This window comes from Lissotriton vulgaris, chromosome 7, assembly GCF_964263255.1.
Source record: "Lissotriton vulgaris chromosome 7, aLisVul1.2, whole genome shotgun sequence".
Classification (NCBI taxonomy): Eukaryota; Metazoa; Chordata; class Amphibia; order Caudata; family Salamandridae; genus Lissotriton; species Lissotriton vulgaris.
The window spans coordinates 1,349,992,561-1,350,009,439 of record NC_141695.1 but is presented as its reverse complement, the minus strand read 5'-3'; the positions used below and the strand labels follow the sequence as shown (position 1 = coordinate 1,350,009,439).

Below are 16,879 nucleotides of genomic sequence, written 5' to 3'. Positions count from 1 at the left end.
TACTTTGCAGTGTGATTCTACTCAGGATTCCCATGCTATGCATCGTTCCACCAGCTGGTGGGTTGGTGAGGAAAAAGCATTCGTAGGTGCAGTCTGTATATTTAATAAAAAGGTTTCTCATAAGGCCAGGGTTCCCTACTGAGTGCCCATTAGCTTCAGTTTATATTTCCCACCATACTGTTCAGGAGCACTATCCAAATCACAAACAGAAATAATTTTCCCCTGTCAGTCCCAGAAAGATTTTATAGCTACCCTTGAAAGAAGAAAATAGAACATGAGCAACAAAGTGCAGAGGATCTAAAAAACACTGAAAACTGACATGAAGACGATTTTTTCCAATGTGCTGCGAGAAAACAGGGTTATGTTTAGTGTCTGTCTTTTCAGGATGTTTCATTTTCTGTCTGCATACTGTGTAAATGATGTTACCTAAGTTAGGCTTGCATGATGTCAGCAATCAGTGCCTCCCTCATGATCACGACAATATTATTTGTTACAACTGCACTCTGTTTAAACCAAACTGTAGTGCAGATAGTTAAAAGTGGCACAATATATGAAGACTGCAGTCCAAAGATTATGGTTTTCAGTAGTGACAAGAAAGGTTTACATGTCAATTGCAGTAATTAACGCAATGGAACAATTTTCCCATTCTAATGAGTATTAGGAAGAGGAGCCAATGGTTAGTATCTGTTCAAAAAACAATTCTGACTTTCTCGAAAAAACTATAAACTGGCAATGTCAAAATCGTCTGGACCTATACTGCTTCTGTTGACACAAGATGACAATGAAACACTGCAAAGGTGAAGTGATGAGACACTTTTCAATTCGACTTGGGAAGCGGATGAAACCTAAACCAAGGCCAGATTTCTTTAGATCTTGAACTGAACTTAAGTTGAAAGCAAAACCTTTTAATTAAACGTTTAATGGACATCGTTTTTTTAATGAACCACATCGTCTTGAAGGCCATTCAGAAATTATTTATTTACCACAACATACCCAGGAATCTGAAAACAACGTACCAGACAACACGAAGAAAATCAGCAGTATACTAACGAAAAAGAATGGAGATTGAAAGAATAGAGCATTGAATGCCTTTAACTTGTAGTTACTGTGCGGAAAAAGATCAGTCAACTCTCCTTCTAATAAAGGTCTACCCTTGATAGAGAGCAATAAACAAGACGGAGTGGGCAAGGAGACTGAGATGGTCCATTTGGGCAGTGATGAATTTAAAACTCCTGTTACCCAGCTGGTATTGACATCAAAAGTGACAAAATATGAAGGAGATCCTATAATGTATGCTTAACTATATACAACAAGCACTGGCGTAGCCAATAGATCTTGCCTAAAGCTTTGCCAATATGTCTTAGCCATGTTTTACAGCAGTGTGGCTGCTATCCAGTGTGGCTAAAAATTACTGGTGCAAAGTGGCGTGGAGTGAAGCCTTCTAACATAGAGTAGAGTGCATTGTTATGGAGCGGCGCGGAGTTGAGTGTTATGGTGTGTTATGAAGTGGTATATAGTGCTGTGGAATGTAATCTAGGAAGTATAGTGTTGACCTAAAAAGTATCCGATGGCCCTGATGCAGACTCTAGCATATGAGGGCTATACTCTATACTACTAAGCAAAATATGGTTAATAAAAACAGTCTCATTGTTCTCTTAAAAACGATAGCATTGCCTCAACACTGATATTATTATGAACAATGCTCGGGCTGTTTGATGCTAATGTTCTACCCCACAACCGACCTCCGAAATTAAGACATGACATGCTGACCTTACTACCAGTGAAATACCTAAATCAACATTTACACCCTTGTTAGGGTAGGACAAAAACCTATCTGAAAACATTAAAATTTTCTCCTAGAATGCACAAAAGTTTAAAATTAAAGGCTGCACATTGTCCACAATGTACACAGAAGTAGCAAATACTCTACCTCTCCCTCCCTCTACCCCCTTCTCCCTCCCTCTATCTCCCTCCCTTTCCCGCTCTGTCCCTCCCTCGACCTCCGTCTCCCTTTCCCTCCCTTTCCCTCCACCTCCCTCTCTGTCTCTGCCTACCTCTCCCGCTCTATCCCTCCATCTACCTCTCTGTCTCTCCCTCTACCTCACTCTCCATTTCCCTCCCTCTACCTCTCTGTCCCTCCCTCTTCCTCTAGCTCCCTCTCCCTAGCTCTCCCTTTCCCTCCCTCTCTGTCTCTACCTACCTCAACCTACCTCTCCCTCTCTGACCCTCCATCTACCTCTGTCCCTCCCTCTCCCTCTAGCTCCCTCTCCCTTTTCCTCCTCTACCTCCCTCTCTGACTCTACCTATTTCTCCCGCTCTGTCCCTCCCTCTACCTCCCTCTACCCCTGTCCCTCCCTCTCCCTTTCCCTCTCTGTCCCTCCCTCTCCCTTTCTCTTCCTCTACCTCTCTCTCCTTCGTCCTTCTTCTACCTCTCTGTCCCTCCCTCTAGCTCCCTCTTCCTCTAGCTCCCTCTCCCTCTCCCACCCTTTCCCTCCCTCTACCTTGCTGTCCCTCCCTCTCCATCTACCTCTCTGTCCCTCCCTCTCCCTCTCTGTCCCTCCCTTTCCCTCTCTACCTACCTCTACCTCCCTCTCCCTCCGCACCTCCCTCTCTCTACCTCCCCCTACCTCGCTGTCCCTCCCTCTCCATCTACCTCTGTCCCTCCCTCTCCCTCTCTGTTCCGCCCTCTCCCTCTCTGTCCCTTCCGCTCCCTCCCTCTGCACCTCCCTCTCCCTCTCTCTCTACCTCCCTCTCCCTCCGCACCTCCCTCTCTCTACCTCCCTCTACCTCGCTGTCCCTCCCTCTCCATCTACCTCTATCCCTCCCTCTCTGTTCCGCCGTCTCCCTCTCTGTGCCTCCCGCTCCCTCCCTCTGCCCCTCCCTTTCCCTCTCTCTCTACCTCCCTCTACCTCCCTCTCCCTCCGCACCTCCCTCTCTCTACCTCCCTCTACCTCGCTGTCCCTCCCTCTCCATCTACCTCTCTGTCCCTCCCTCTCCCTCTCTGTCCCTCCCTCTCCCTCTCTACCTCCCTCTACCTCCCTCTCCCTCCGCACCTCCCTCTCTCTACCTCCCTCTACCTCGCTGTCCCTCCCTCTCCATCTACCTCTGTCCCTCCCTCTCCCTCTCTGTTCCGCCCTCTCCCCCTCTGCCCCTCCCTCTCCCTCTCTCTCTACCCCCCTCTACCTCTATCTCCCTCTCCATCTACCCCCACTCCCATACCTCCCTCTCCCACCTTCTACCCCCTTCTCCCTCCCTCCCTCCACTTCCCTCCCTCCCTCTACCTTCCTCTCTCTCTCTACCTCTCTGCCTCTAACTGTCTGTCTCTGTCCCTATCTGTCCAAATTTTGAATGTGCTTACATCCAGGCGTGCAATGCCCATTGGGCTCAAAGGGCTGAAGCCCCAGCCTCCCCCCACTTACCCATTCGTTTGTGGCAGCCCTGGCTGAGACAGCTTCCTGGGCGCGCACACAGCTGTACTTGAGTACTTCACAGGGCTTCCATTTACTTGTTAATGAGGCTTTGTTGTTTTTTTCACACCTTCTTACAGCCCATGCATCTCCAATTTGCCTAGAAACGACAAGGCAAGGTGTGTGCACCGCCAATGAAGGCCTGCTAGGCCTCTGGCGGCCTGCGGGCCGTACTATGAGTACCACCGATGTAATTAGTTTACACAACTTTAAAATAATTTTAAAGTGCTTTTAACTTGTATTTGCTATTTTGTCAGCTAAAAATTACGGCAAACCTAACCACACAACACAGTATAGTTTAACGTGACACTGTATGTGTGGAAATGCACCATCACCAGATTTTTAAGCAAATGTTTGGAGGGATATTTGGCGCTGCACACACGCACAGTCTGGTTCCTGGCGCACATTGCCATGGCTGCAGCGCACAGAGACCCTACACTGCCGCACACAGAGGAAAAAAATTAGAGGGAACATTGATTACATTCATAATAATTACCATGGAGTCAAAGCCGGGCTAGGCTCTAGACGTTGGAATTGAGTCAACCACGCAGAAAGTCGTAGTCGGTCTCAGCGATATTATTTCGCGAACTACAGAGGAGAGGAAGTAAAACATGCAACCAGTGGGTGGTTATTTGTCACTGAACGTTAGCTACTAATTTAAAATACCGGCAGTGAAACTTACAGAAACTTCACCCATTCAGCCGAATGGTGAGTTTAGTGCTGCCCCCCAGGGGTCATTTGCCGTATAAAGTAGTCTGGACAAGGGTGCAACTAATGTTTATGGGCTGGGGATTCCAAAAAAAAAAAATCACACAGACTTAAAGGTTTACGGACTAATGGTGAGTCTACACTGAGTTGTGGCCTATAATCACATAAAAGGCTGAGAAAGCTTGTTTTACATCAAGGGCAAAAAGCCACTCACTATCTTTGAGCAGTGAACACAGTTACTTACATAGCTCGGTGACCCATAGGGTCTAAAGCACCGGGTCCTTAAGTGCTGGAGATCGCTGTGAAATATAAAACAAAGGCTCCATATTAGGCTTGCCAAAATGTAATGGATGTGCACAACTCGTGTGAGGGAAGCACAATAACATTACGTACCTCCGAGTTAAAAGCAGGGGAGAGACCTACTTAGGCAACCGTCCTTCGTTACAGCATGTCAGTGCTTAGTGGTGGGGGCAGGCAGGAAACGTCCGATACCCCGTAGTACCAAGGATCAGGCAAAGCGAGAGACGGGCAGCCGCTCCGTCAAGCTCGGTAAGGGTCAATCCTACGGAAATAAACGGGGATGCCCGTCAAGAATCTAAAATAGCAATTCGCCGTGAATAACTGCCAAGGGTGCGCACAAACTCACCGAAGCCCAAGAAAAGCCGCTGTAATCGATGCCGGTCGGCAAAAACTTCGCAGCATCCGCTACGTGGAGTTTGGAGGCGGAGTCAGTTAAAATGTCCCAACAAAGGAGAGGGAAGAGTTACTTAATAGCTACAGCGATGTATGTCACTATCATAATACATAGGGACGTTGTGTTATAAATTCCAAAGCGGTGTAGGAGAAACCTGTCTAATATGTATTCCATAAAAATACCAAATTAATGATAAATATTAGAGGCACTGGTTGGAGTCTTGGAAAACCAACATTACATGGAAAAGCCTATAACACATCTTAAGGCAGAATGCAATGTGTGACAACTAACTAGTACTCGTGCAACACTCTCACAGGAGGTTGTAGACGAGTTATCAAATCAAGATACATAATAGCGCTCAATATCAAAAATGGGCTGAGGAAAAAAGGAGGAAAATTTTCGAAATGCGAACAAACAGTTGATACATAAGACAATATTTGTTGATACCTGCGCAACTCTCTGACAAGAGGTTGTAAGGCGAGTAACATGACATGCAGCATAATGAACTACTGATAAATTCTGTAAATTTCAAGGGCACAAAGGAATTCCCTATATACAATGTAACCATGACTCAATGCCCTCATACAGTAAGCGGGGCAAAGTCTTGTGCACTTCTCCAACATGAGAGTGTAACGAGTATCAAATGGCTAATTATAGCTTTACTGATAGAAATTTAAATCTGCATACCAATTCTAGAGAATGTTCTTTGACAAGCCACATTAACCCAATGCTGCCAATTGTGCCAAACTACTGTCCTGTTCGTTAAGGCCATTTTTAATCGAGTCTAGAAGGAACATCCATTTGGATTCACGTGTATTTAATACTGTCAACACGTTCCCCCCTCTTCTGCCCAGGGATACCTTTTCAATTACGAACCACTTTAAGTCAGATACTGCATGCCCTGCTTTTTGCCAATGCTCCACTAGAGGAGCCCCCACCACTTTACAACGTATTCTACTACTGTGGGAAGAGATCCGGGACTTGATTTTCTGTTGTGTTTGTCCCACGTAAACATGGCTACATGGGCATTGGACAATGTAAATTACACAGGTCGAATTGCAATTTGTGTAATGTTTTAAGTTGTAAGTGCGTCCACCATGGTCAAAAGTCTTAGTCTGAATTGTGGTGTCACATGCGGTGCACGTGCCACATATATGGTGTCCTACCAATGGAGGCAGATTCCACAAGGTCGTAAGAGTGGGTTGACTCACTGGTTCCAGGTAAGAATGGACCACCATGTCTCGTATATTTTTAGCCCTCTTGAAGGAATCGAGAGGGAGGTGCCCTTGCTCAATCTCATCTGCAACCAGAGACCAATTCTTATTGATAATGTTTTTAATTTCATTACTCCGTGTAGAGAAGGTAGTTACACAGATAATCCGGTCTGTCCCTGGTTGGTTGGTAATTTCAGGATTCAACAAATTGTCACGTGGGTTATACCAAGCCCGTATCCTGGCTCGTTTCACCATCCTAACCGGGTACCCTCGGGAAATAAGGCGCTCACCTAAGACCTCGGATTCCTGGATGTAATTGGCTCGAGTGGAGCAATTTCTCCTGATTCTGAGGAATTGCCAGACCGGTAGGTTATCTTTGAGGCCTCTGGGGTGATGACTCCCATATTGCAACAGAGAGTTGCGCTCAGTCGGTTTCCTATATAGGGTAGTTTGTAAGCGGTCTTCATCCACATAGATGGAGATATCCAAAAAGGGAATTGCCTTGTTGCTAGAATCCATCGTGAATTGAATATGGGGGTTTCTGGAATTGAGCCAAACGTGGAAATCTTGCAGTTGTTCTTTGCTACCATCCCAGATACACAGAACATCATCAATGTATCTGACCCACAAGGTCAACCTGCTCTCAAAAGGATTATCAGTGGAGAAAATGTATAGTTGTTCGAAGTGATCCATAAATATAATGGCCAGATTCGGAGCGAAGGTAGCCCCCATGGCTACCCCCTTCGTCTGCAGATAGAAATCTTCTTGAAAGATAAAGAAGTTCTGCCTCATGGCAATACGCGGCTGGGGTTCTGCACTCAGAACGCCGTATACTAGGACCGAGGCAGACACAGAGGATGCCGTTAAAATTCGGATTTGATAAAGAAAAGAACAAACAGAAAAACACGAGGCCACTCGTTACCGGGACTGCTTATTTCAGTACCCGCCCTGCACGGCTTTTCTCAATTCCGTCATGGAATACTATGTGAACATAGCGCCAGCCGCCAGCTTTTCTTAAAGTGCACCAGCTGATGGTGGCCCCCGATCCCACTGTGATTACACAACGACAAGTCCACTCCTGCACTTCTAGCCTCAACGTGATCTTTTTCTTGAATTTGCTTCAACCCCTAAACTGACAGAATTATTGCGCCCTGATGAGATTCCAGGAAACCACTACCTGGATTCGAAACGCGTCGGCCAGTTAGCAAAGATTTATTGTGATCCATTCCTTCATACCAGCTCTTGCTGGTTGTAAAAAGAGTTACAAAGTGTATTCGCTTCATTGTTAATTTCTTTCCCTTTTTCTCAACTTCTTTGGGTACTAAACTCATTTTCTAATTTGTGAAAATTCACGGTCTTACACTGCACATGTTTAAACTGTTCTGTTTGTTTTCGAATGATCTTGTTATTTATGCTTGAACGTCTTTTTTCTCAGTTTGTAATACATTTGTATGGCGATCAGTCCATCAATTTTGGTGTAAATATGCATTGTTGATAACTGTCTTTGTGTGTCTTCTCATTCATGATTTTTGACAAACTTTGATTAATTGACATAAAATGTTGGTATAAATAAAAATACCTAGTTGATTACGACATTCTGCGTGTTCAACTCTCCTCAAGTGTGGATTCAAATGTAGGTGGAGAGGCATTCTTTTGGTGTATTTGTTACATATTTGATGGCACTTATTTTATTGGCTTTAGAAATAAGGAAGAATGCTGGTACTGGGAATTCATCCCAATACTTTTAGGTTATACACAGATCCTGGCCTTTCAGATTATGCAGAGATCGCAGAGGAGAGCAGTAAAGCTCTGGCACACATTCTATTTTGTGTTTACCAGTTTTACTTGTGACATGTGGCAAAAATGTATAAAGACAATGCCATTTATTTATCTGTTTTCAAAACCAACACATAAAAAAAAATGTTGTCATTTACAATGCCAATAGCTCTAACTTTTGCAAAGGTGAGACCGTTGCATTGTAAATGCTTGTTTTTTCAGTCACCACTCAAAGATAGACATCTGCTATTTTGAAATTGTATGTATTGAGACGCATATGCGCATTTATGTCATCACATTGCAACAGCTTGTTTCATAGGCTGTTCGATATTCTAGTGATGCAGTCGCACACAGAATATTATAGTGCTGTTTACTTGCATTGAAGAACTTATCTTTCTTTGCGTAACGCCCCTAAATTCAGTATTTAGGGGCTCCCTGAACCTTCCTTCCTCAGATCCCGATCAGAAAAGAAGAAAGATCAAGAAGAAAAGGACCCGCCGTGCAGCTGCTAACAGCAGGACGACAACAACTAACTTGGCCCCAGCCCTACCAGCCTGTCGATCCTGGAACCTGCTCCTGCCTAATCCCGGCGACTCCTGGGGACCGCAACCTTGGGACACCCAGAGGACCTGACTGCCTTGACCCTCTTAAAGCCTGGGGCTCCCAACAGCAGAGGCTCTGCTGCAACAAACCCACTGGTGCCAGCCAGGAAGCTACGGACCAGCACACTCCTAACCCGCCAAGCCCGGGCCGTGCCCCATCGAACCAAGACCACGAGGACGTCCCCCCGGTGACTGGGACCCAAAGTCCAGTGCCCAAAGACCCTCCTCGACGAACCACACAACACCTGCAGACTCAGAACCAGGGGCCACCCCAACCGCGACCAGCTGAGGGTAAGCTTTTCCAACAACCAAAGACACCCCTGCACCCGGCGCCCTACAGCCCCCTGTGTCTCCCTTTGGGGTACCAACCTGTGCTCCAAGATCCCAACTTACCTCTCGAAGTGCTGGTCGCCCCTGGAGAGTCTCCGTTCCCGAGCCTGCAGCCTTTGTTCCCTTTTGACCTTTCCCATTGGATAACATTGAGCGCTCGACGGCTCAAAAGCATCCTGCACCCAGCCGCCCGAGTGCCACTGGCTGTGCCGCCTTTGTCCTTTCCTACTTCCCCCTTTGCCCTAAGCAAGTGACCAGGAGCCCAGCTCCCACAGCCGCGTGACCTGCTAGTCAGCAGCCACCAATCGGAGGCCCCCTTTCCCTCATTGGATAACATTGGGCCTAACTACCTCTGCACCCGGCCGCCCCTGAGCCGCTGGGGGTGAACCACCTGTACTTACCTGACACTGGGGGACCCCTGAGTCTATGCCCAGAACCCTGACTTCACCAGCCAAGTACTCACCTGGAAACTGGTAACTCACTTACCTGCCATTGGATAACATTGACTGGTTTGACTTGAAAAATCTTTTAAGTGCGAAGTTTTGGAAACTAAAAATATTCATATAAAATCACCCGAATTCCAAAGTACTCACCTGTGACCAGGAGAGAAGCCAGTACTGCACCTTGGAGCCTAGTACTGAATTGCTAAAGTAATCCTTACCGGGTTTACTAGTAATCTGTATTTTCTCCATAGGAATCCATTGTCTGCTTTTCTATGAAATTTCTTTTAAGTGTCTACTTTTTAAAACTTGAAAAATTCTTTAAAAATCATACGAAATACTGAAACGCAATTACTTACCGTTTTTAAGTTGAGACCCCAGTGCTGGCCCTAGGAGCCCAGTACTGGATTACAAAAGTAACAAGTTCGTACTTTAACTGCAATCTGAATTTTCTCCCATTGGATAACATTGCCAGATTTCCATTGAAAAGTTTCCAAGAGTGAACTTTCAAAACAGCTTTATATTCATGAAAATTCACTACAGTAACTAAAACGTTTTTACTAAATTGGTTTCAGTTTAGAGCCCAGGACTGAATCTAGGATCTAGTCCTGGAACTACTAAAGTAATCTGTAGAGTAATCAACTGTACTTATTTGACAAAAACCCATTGAGCTCAATGTTAAAGTGTGTTTTGAATTGTGTTGCCTACTGCAACCCCTATATCTACTGTGTTCACAAACGTTATTGCTTCCTTGCAAAGTGATTACATGAGAGTACTCATATTGAGAAAAGTATATTTTGATACCTGTTGGTTCTAAAAATAAAACCACTATATCTGTGGATATAAAAACAATTGGCCTGGAGTTCAGTCCTTGAGTGTGTGAAACCTTTTGCTGACTGAGTGTGTACAACAAATGCTTTAAACTGTCCTCTGGTACTGCCTTACTGCTCGACCAAGCTACCACTTTTGAGAGTAAGGTCAGTCCTGACTTTAACCTCTGTTATACCTCTGAGGTTTGTGGACTCTATACACACTGTACTTTATTCTAGTCCAGTATATACAGAGCCACTTTCTCACACAAATTACTTAATCTTCACTTTTGTACCAAAAGAAATTGGCGTGGGGAATCCCTGAAAACAGTGAGCGAAGAGAAAGGCAGGGCCGGCATCGCCCCCCGTCGCAAGTATGGTGGGCACAGCGGCCCCCACCCGCTCTCGGTGGTGGGGCGTGCCCTCATCGCGTCACCATGACGCGGCGGGCTCGCCCCCACATCGATTGGACCCTGGGTCTCATAGTGACCCGGAAGTCATTGAATCACTTCCGGGTCACAGTGGAACGAAGGCCAGGCCAGTTAGATCTGGCCTGGCCAGTGAGGGTTTAAAAGGCCAGAGAGCGCAGGAGTCGGCCTCTTTGACTCCACGCTCCACGGCCTGCCCCTCCAGCCTCTAGGAGGCTGTTAATCTTTTTCCCCACCCACCATCCCCTGAAGCAGATGATTATTATTATGTTTTATAAAGGTTTCACAGGTTTGTTCTAAAGGCATATAGAAGACAGGTGTGTCGTACTAATATGTTTTGTTCCTTAGAACTTTATCCCATTTACAGGTCATCAATCGTCGTATTTATTGCTATTCCTTTGTCAGGCGGTAAGGTCATGATTGGTGAGCAGTTAATGTAAGGTCCTTAGGGGGCGGCGCCATTCTTGCATGGGGTCGCCCAAAGGGAGGGGCAAGTGGTCTCTCCTAGAACTCCAAGGGCAGTTACAGCCTTTTGGCTACATGGGTGCGGGGGAGGGGAGAGGCACGCTTTCTCTAGGCTGGTTGGCGACCCTGCACGTGCACAATGACGCCAGTAAACGGCGCAGAGATGCAAGGGCCCCCTTTAATGGAGTTAATAAGCGTACGGGGGTAATCGGGGGGCTGAAGTACCCTCGCGGTAAGCGGGCCCTCTGCGCAAGCGCACTTCGACGGAAGGGCGTGGTTAATAGGGCGTATGGGGGTAACCGGGGGGGAGTACCCTCATGGAAAACGGGCCCTCTGCGCATGCGCACTCTGACAGGAGGGTGTGGTTTAAGTGATAAGGATCTGACACCAGTTGGTGACCTTGCCGTAGGCCCAAACAGGATACGCAGAAAATAAATATTGTATACTGTGATTGATACGTTAGATTCGGATAGGAAATACCTTGCACTAGAATTATGTTAAGGTTAGCGATCTGATATCTGTATATATCAATTGTAATCAAATGTTGTGTAATGTTTTCTGCGTAATTGTGAAAAATTGTTTATTTTAATTTTTTATTTATTTTTATGTTTTAATAAATACGTCCGGGGGGTTGTACAACCCCCCGCCTCCAAAGAAATCCCTCTCATGTCCTTGTTCATAATGTTGGTTAACGGAAGGGGGCGGGGGTCCTCCGGCAACCCCTGGCCATAGTAAGCAGTGCTTTTTGTACAAGTCAAAGAGCATGTGAAACCAAACTTTGGCTGTAGTGAGTGTAGCAAAATACTGGGTCAAATTAAGCAGTACCAAAGAGAATGTAACAGAGTAGCAGCGTCAAATAATTTTGGTGAAAATCTATAACTGCAAAAAAAAATATTTTGAAGTTAACAATAAAGTTTAAGTCTTGGCGTGGCACAAACATTCAGTGACCCTGGGCAAACTACTTAATCTTCACTTTTGTACCAGAAGAGACGCAAATTAAAGAAATGTGGTTTTGCAAGGCAAGGAACATGTTAAACAACGGCTCAAATTAAGCGGCGCAAATTGATCCGGAGGGGGAGGGGGGGGGGGGGAGTACCCTCATGGTAAACGGGCCCTCTGCGCATGCGCACTCCGACAGGAGGGCGTGGTTTAAGTGATAAGGATCTAACACCAGTTAGTGACCTTGCCGTAGGCCCAAATAGGATACGCAGAAAATAAATATTGTATATTGTGATTGATACGTTAGATTCGGATAGGAAATACCTTGTACTAGAATTATGTTAAGGTTAGCGATCTGATATCTGTATATATCAATTGTAATCAAATGTTGTGTAACGTTTTCTGCATAATTGTGAAAAATTGTTTATTTCAATTTTTGATTTATTTTTATGTTTTAATAAATACGTCCGGGGGGTTGTACGACCCCCCCCCGCCTCCAGAGAAATCCCTCATGTCCTTGTTAATAATGTTGGTTAACAAAAGGGGGCGGGGGTCCTCCGGCAGCCCCTGGCCCTAGTAAGCAGTGCTTTTTGTACAAGTCAAAGAGCATGTGAAACCAAACTTTGGCTGTAGTGAGTGTAGCAAAATACTAGGTCAAATTAAGCAGTACCATAGAGAATGTAACAGAGTAGTAGCGTCAAATAATATTGGTGAAAATCTATAACTGCAAAAAAAATGTTTTGAAGTTAACAATAAAGTCAAGTCTTGGCGTGGCATAAACATTCTGTGACCCTGGGCAAACTACTTAATCTTCACTTTTGTACTAGAAGAGACTCAAATTAAAGAAATGTGGTTTTGCCAGGCAAGGAACATGTTAAACTACGGCTCAAATTAAGCGGCGCAAATTGAGCAATGTGGTTATGTGAGGCAAAGAAAATGTTTAACTATGGTTTCGCCGTGGTGGGTTCAGCAAAATACCAGCTCAAAATAAGCGCAACTATTGAGAATATAGCAGAATAGCAGAGGCACAAATGCCCTTTAGTTGTACAGGTTAATAGTGAGAAAATTACTTAATCTTCACTTTTGTACCAGAATAAATTACTGTGGGGAATCCCGGAAAACAGTGGCGCAAAGCAAGCGGTGTTGTTTATAAAAGTAAAATTCAGCAGTAGTATAGAAAATGTAACAGAATAGCGACGGCAATTATTATAATTATTAAAAACCAAACTAAAAAATAATAAATACATCAATAATGGCATATATTTTCTCTGCTGTTATTTTGAATCTATATACATGACTGATTGTTAATAATTACATTTTTTGTTGCATATAAAATTTTATTGAGAGTTATTCACTTGCTTATGTACTGGTTTTTCCCCCCAAAAATAATTTCTCTAAGACTAGCAAGTATATTGTATTTGTAGGGGTCCCTAATTTCTAAAATTTCAACAAGTCTCGCAGAGCAGCGACCTAAAAAGCAATTAAAAGAGTTCCTAGTATTTTTGACAATTCTGTTCTTCTAGAGTATACTTTTTCCATTGGAATGTTAATTTCCTATTCAACTACTGGACCTTAATCTCTAAAATACTTTTATTACCGCAAATGTTTGCCATCATTTAGTTCCATGATCCTACCTAAGCAGTGTATTGCTAGAGTTGACGATCTGCAAATGTGGGCTACTTTTTTTGGGTTGCCCGGGCCGAATTGTAGCCCCAACCAAACCTTGCATTTAGGAACAATTATACCTACTCCACATGCAACCCAGGCCTGCAAGAATCAGACAGGCACACAGAGCTATAGGGCTGCAACAGCAATGCACATCACAAACACAAATACTGACACCATGACACTGCCGTACTTGTAAGGTCACCTTTAATTTTGTAAATAATACTTGAAATTCGCAAAAATATTAAAAGCAGGAAGTGTTACTTTAAAACGATGATAATGTTTGGATCTCACTAACGTGTCCCAGATAGTTTCGTTTTTGGGTCAAGCCTGGGCAGCGTATGCACTTGAAACTCCGCCCACTCTCCGCCCATATTTGTCATTGACTTGTGTCATTGTCCTTTATAAATGCTGGCTTCTGACTTGTGAATAGGCTTGTTAGTCCCGCCTTCGTACCGCATTGTCTTCATTAGTAACCTCCCATGAGGACACCTCCATTATAAGTGTTGTAGCTTGGTGGGCTTTTATTACATGCTCCGAGCATTATTTAGTTTAATGGTCTTCGCATGCCTGGCTGCTGTTGCAAGCTGGACAGGCTCTCTTGCAACAGCTTTATTATGTTTTTTTTACATAGCACGCCATGCTGATAGTGGCAGCTGTATCTTTGCTTTACTTGCCACATCAAACAGGGCCACATGTTTTTTTTATACTATTTATTTTTTAAATGCCTCTTGGGGCACTTACGCTTTAATGTGCGCACAGTGCCCTTTCCTTAAACGAGCCAATGCTAAGGAAAGGGGGGTGGTCGCCACTTAAGTGAAAGCCGGGAATGGGGCGCTTTTACAAAAAATAATAAAAAATAAGCGCCCTAAACTACGCTTTTATTTTAATTGCGGGCACGCCCCTTTCTTTAGACAGGGCTCGTCTAAAGAAAGGGGCGGGGCCAATATTAAAGTTAAAGCGCAGCCTGTTTTGTTTTTGTTTGTTTTACAAAGGACCATTTGTAATGCAAGGTGTCGCGTTTACAACATTCACGCATGTATGTTTGGCTTTTCTGTCTCTTAAAGTGTCCACCGCGAGCATACGTACACAAAAACATAAGAGACCCTCTCAACAACTCCCAACAAAGGATCGGACACCACCCCATCTGGAGTAGGAGTCGGCGCTTTAGAGATATTTTAGTCACTCTGATACCAGCACAATCACTGCTCTTCTCGAAAGAATACAGATAAACCCGCTACAGAAAGAACTTGGAAAGCATGGAGCTTTAGGGACCAGGCATCGAGCATGCGGAAGTTCTAGTTGATAAAAAAACTGGAGACTTAAGACGAAGAACAAAATACCTGTCATCCGAAATCCATCGTATGCGTTCACCGTCACACAGGCTTAAAATACGTGTATTTTCTCTACTTTGAAAAGTACGTTGTCCGACGGGCCGCTCCCTTGTCTGCCTGCTAAAGTCCATAGACAAAGCAAGCGAAAAAAGAAACCGAAACTTATCAGGTCTCTCCACCCTCCGTGCCACATGATCACTACTTTCTCTCTAATCTTTGATAAATTAATTTTATCTATTTTCGGGCAAGTTTCGCACCATTCGGCAAAACAAGAAAAGTGGATATTGACGTAAAACGTATACATTAAACTGCCTTGGCCCTGTTTTTAACCTTAACATACAACGACGAGGGAAACGGAAGAATTTTTTTTTTTAAGTTTCCCTAGTGTTTGTGTCGACTCCCCCTCCCCTGCCAACGTCGCTCTTACCCGCACGAGCCGCGCCTGTTTTCTTCTCTCTCTCTTTTTCAAGTTTAATTACTTTTTTAAATCTATTTTTATTTCGCACTTCTCAATTGCCTACATTTTCTCTCTACCCCCGCTCTTTGAGGCATATTAGCAATAGACGGCGATAAATATCGCAAAGGACGCTTGCGCTTTTTTATTTATCGCCGTCTATTGGTGGAATTTTACGCAAGGTTAGCGCGTTATTAACAATGTGTATCACCGAGGCAAGAACATTTCCTGCGATAGAGGGGATATTGGCGCTTTCCATGGACCAACGCTGGTTTTCCGACATTGGTCCATGGAAAACGGCGATATCCTTGATGATAGGGCCTGTGGTCTTAGCCACACAATCCATCCCCCACGTAAGGTATGCCTTAGTCTGGAATTTAACAGACGTTAAATTCCAGCGTTAAGGCCCAGTTAGCGCGAAAAAAATCAGCACTAAACCGGACGGAGCTTCGTTGTAAATACAGCGAAACACCGCTACTGATATTTTATGATGTAGTTGTGAGGGGCACGCCTGCCTTGCATCTCATTAGCAATGCAAGGTGAGGCAATAGGGAACCGGGCGTTAAGGCAAGTAAACACGCGCCAGCATGTCCTTGCTAATAGTGCGATGCCATTATCGCAGATTTTCGGCCGAAAACAGCCGCTAAAGCTGCGATAATGGGCTTGATAATATGCCCCTTAGTTTGTCAATTTCCCTCTCTCTTTTACTCAGTTCTTTTTTCTCCCTCCATTGTTCCTTTACTTGGACTCAATAGTTAACTCTGATATCATTTCACGCCAAATCAAATGTTACTACTTTATTTTCCTATTTTTCATTGTGTATGGTGCTTACAATGTAGTATTTAGAATTAAATATTTATAACTATAAATAACATAATGCAACATAAAAGCAGGACTGGATGAGCTGCTCACATTTTATTTGGAACAACATTTGATGTGTGTTCTTTTACAGTTTTCCTTTCCCCTCTTTGTCTATCCACTCTCTCATTCTTGATTCTCTGCTTTGTCTTTTGCATTTTTGACTACTTTGTTTCACCATCCCTCTATTCTTCACTTATCCCCAGGCTTTTGTCTTCTTTCTCCTGGCTTTCTACCTATGATGATCTATGATCACCCGATGTCAACAGGAGGACCTCTGGCTCCAGGGTGCGTGATTGCAAACCTGACATTCACTTCATACAATGCACCTAGCAATAAAATAAATTCAAGACACTCGCATAACAGCTTATGTATAAGCCATTTACCTTTTCAACTACCTATGGGATTGAAACTGCTCACTCCCTTAGTGCTGGGAATAATAAGGGCATGATCTAATCTGGAAGACTCTTAGGAATGGGGAGTGAAAGCAATAACGCTGCTCCACCTGCTAAACGCTTCATTTGTTTAATCTTATGCAGTATTTTCCTTTAACATTACAATGTGAATACACAGTTTATTTTGTGTCTTATGCTTGCTTTGCTTGGAGAGAGGTTTATGAGCCCTAATCAGGGCAAAACTGGTCTTGGGTTGCTTGTGTTCTGGTTCATAGAGCACCTTGCCTGGCAGCTTGGGCTG

At 44.3% G+C, this 16,879-nt stretch overlaps 1 protein-coding gene across 5 annotated transcripts in view; it reads right to left on the bottom strand.

Annotated features, from left to right (window-relative positions):
- Window positions 1-15,038, bottom strand: part of LOC147703671 (butyrophilin subfamily 2 member A1-like) — a 415,432-nt gene extending 400,394 nt beyond the window's left edge. For 3 of the 5 annotated variants that reach the window (XM_086932019.1, XM_086932020.1, XM_086932022.1), the window contains exon 1: window positions 14,881-15,014. The gene's annotated coding sequence lies outside the window, so the exon portion shown is untranslated. Of the gene's footprint in view, window positions 1-14,880 lie in introns of all 5 variants that reach the window. The other 2 variants (XM_086932017.1, XM_086932018.1) reach the window with 1 other exon arrangement.
- Between the last annotated feature and the right edge of the window lie 1,841 nt (window positions 15,039-16,879).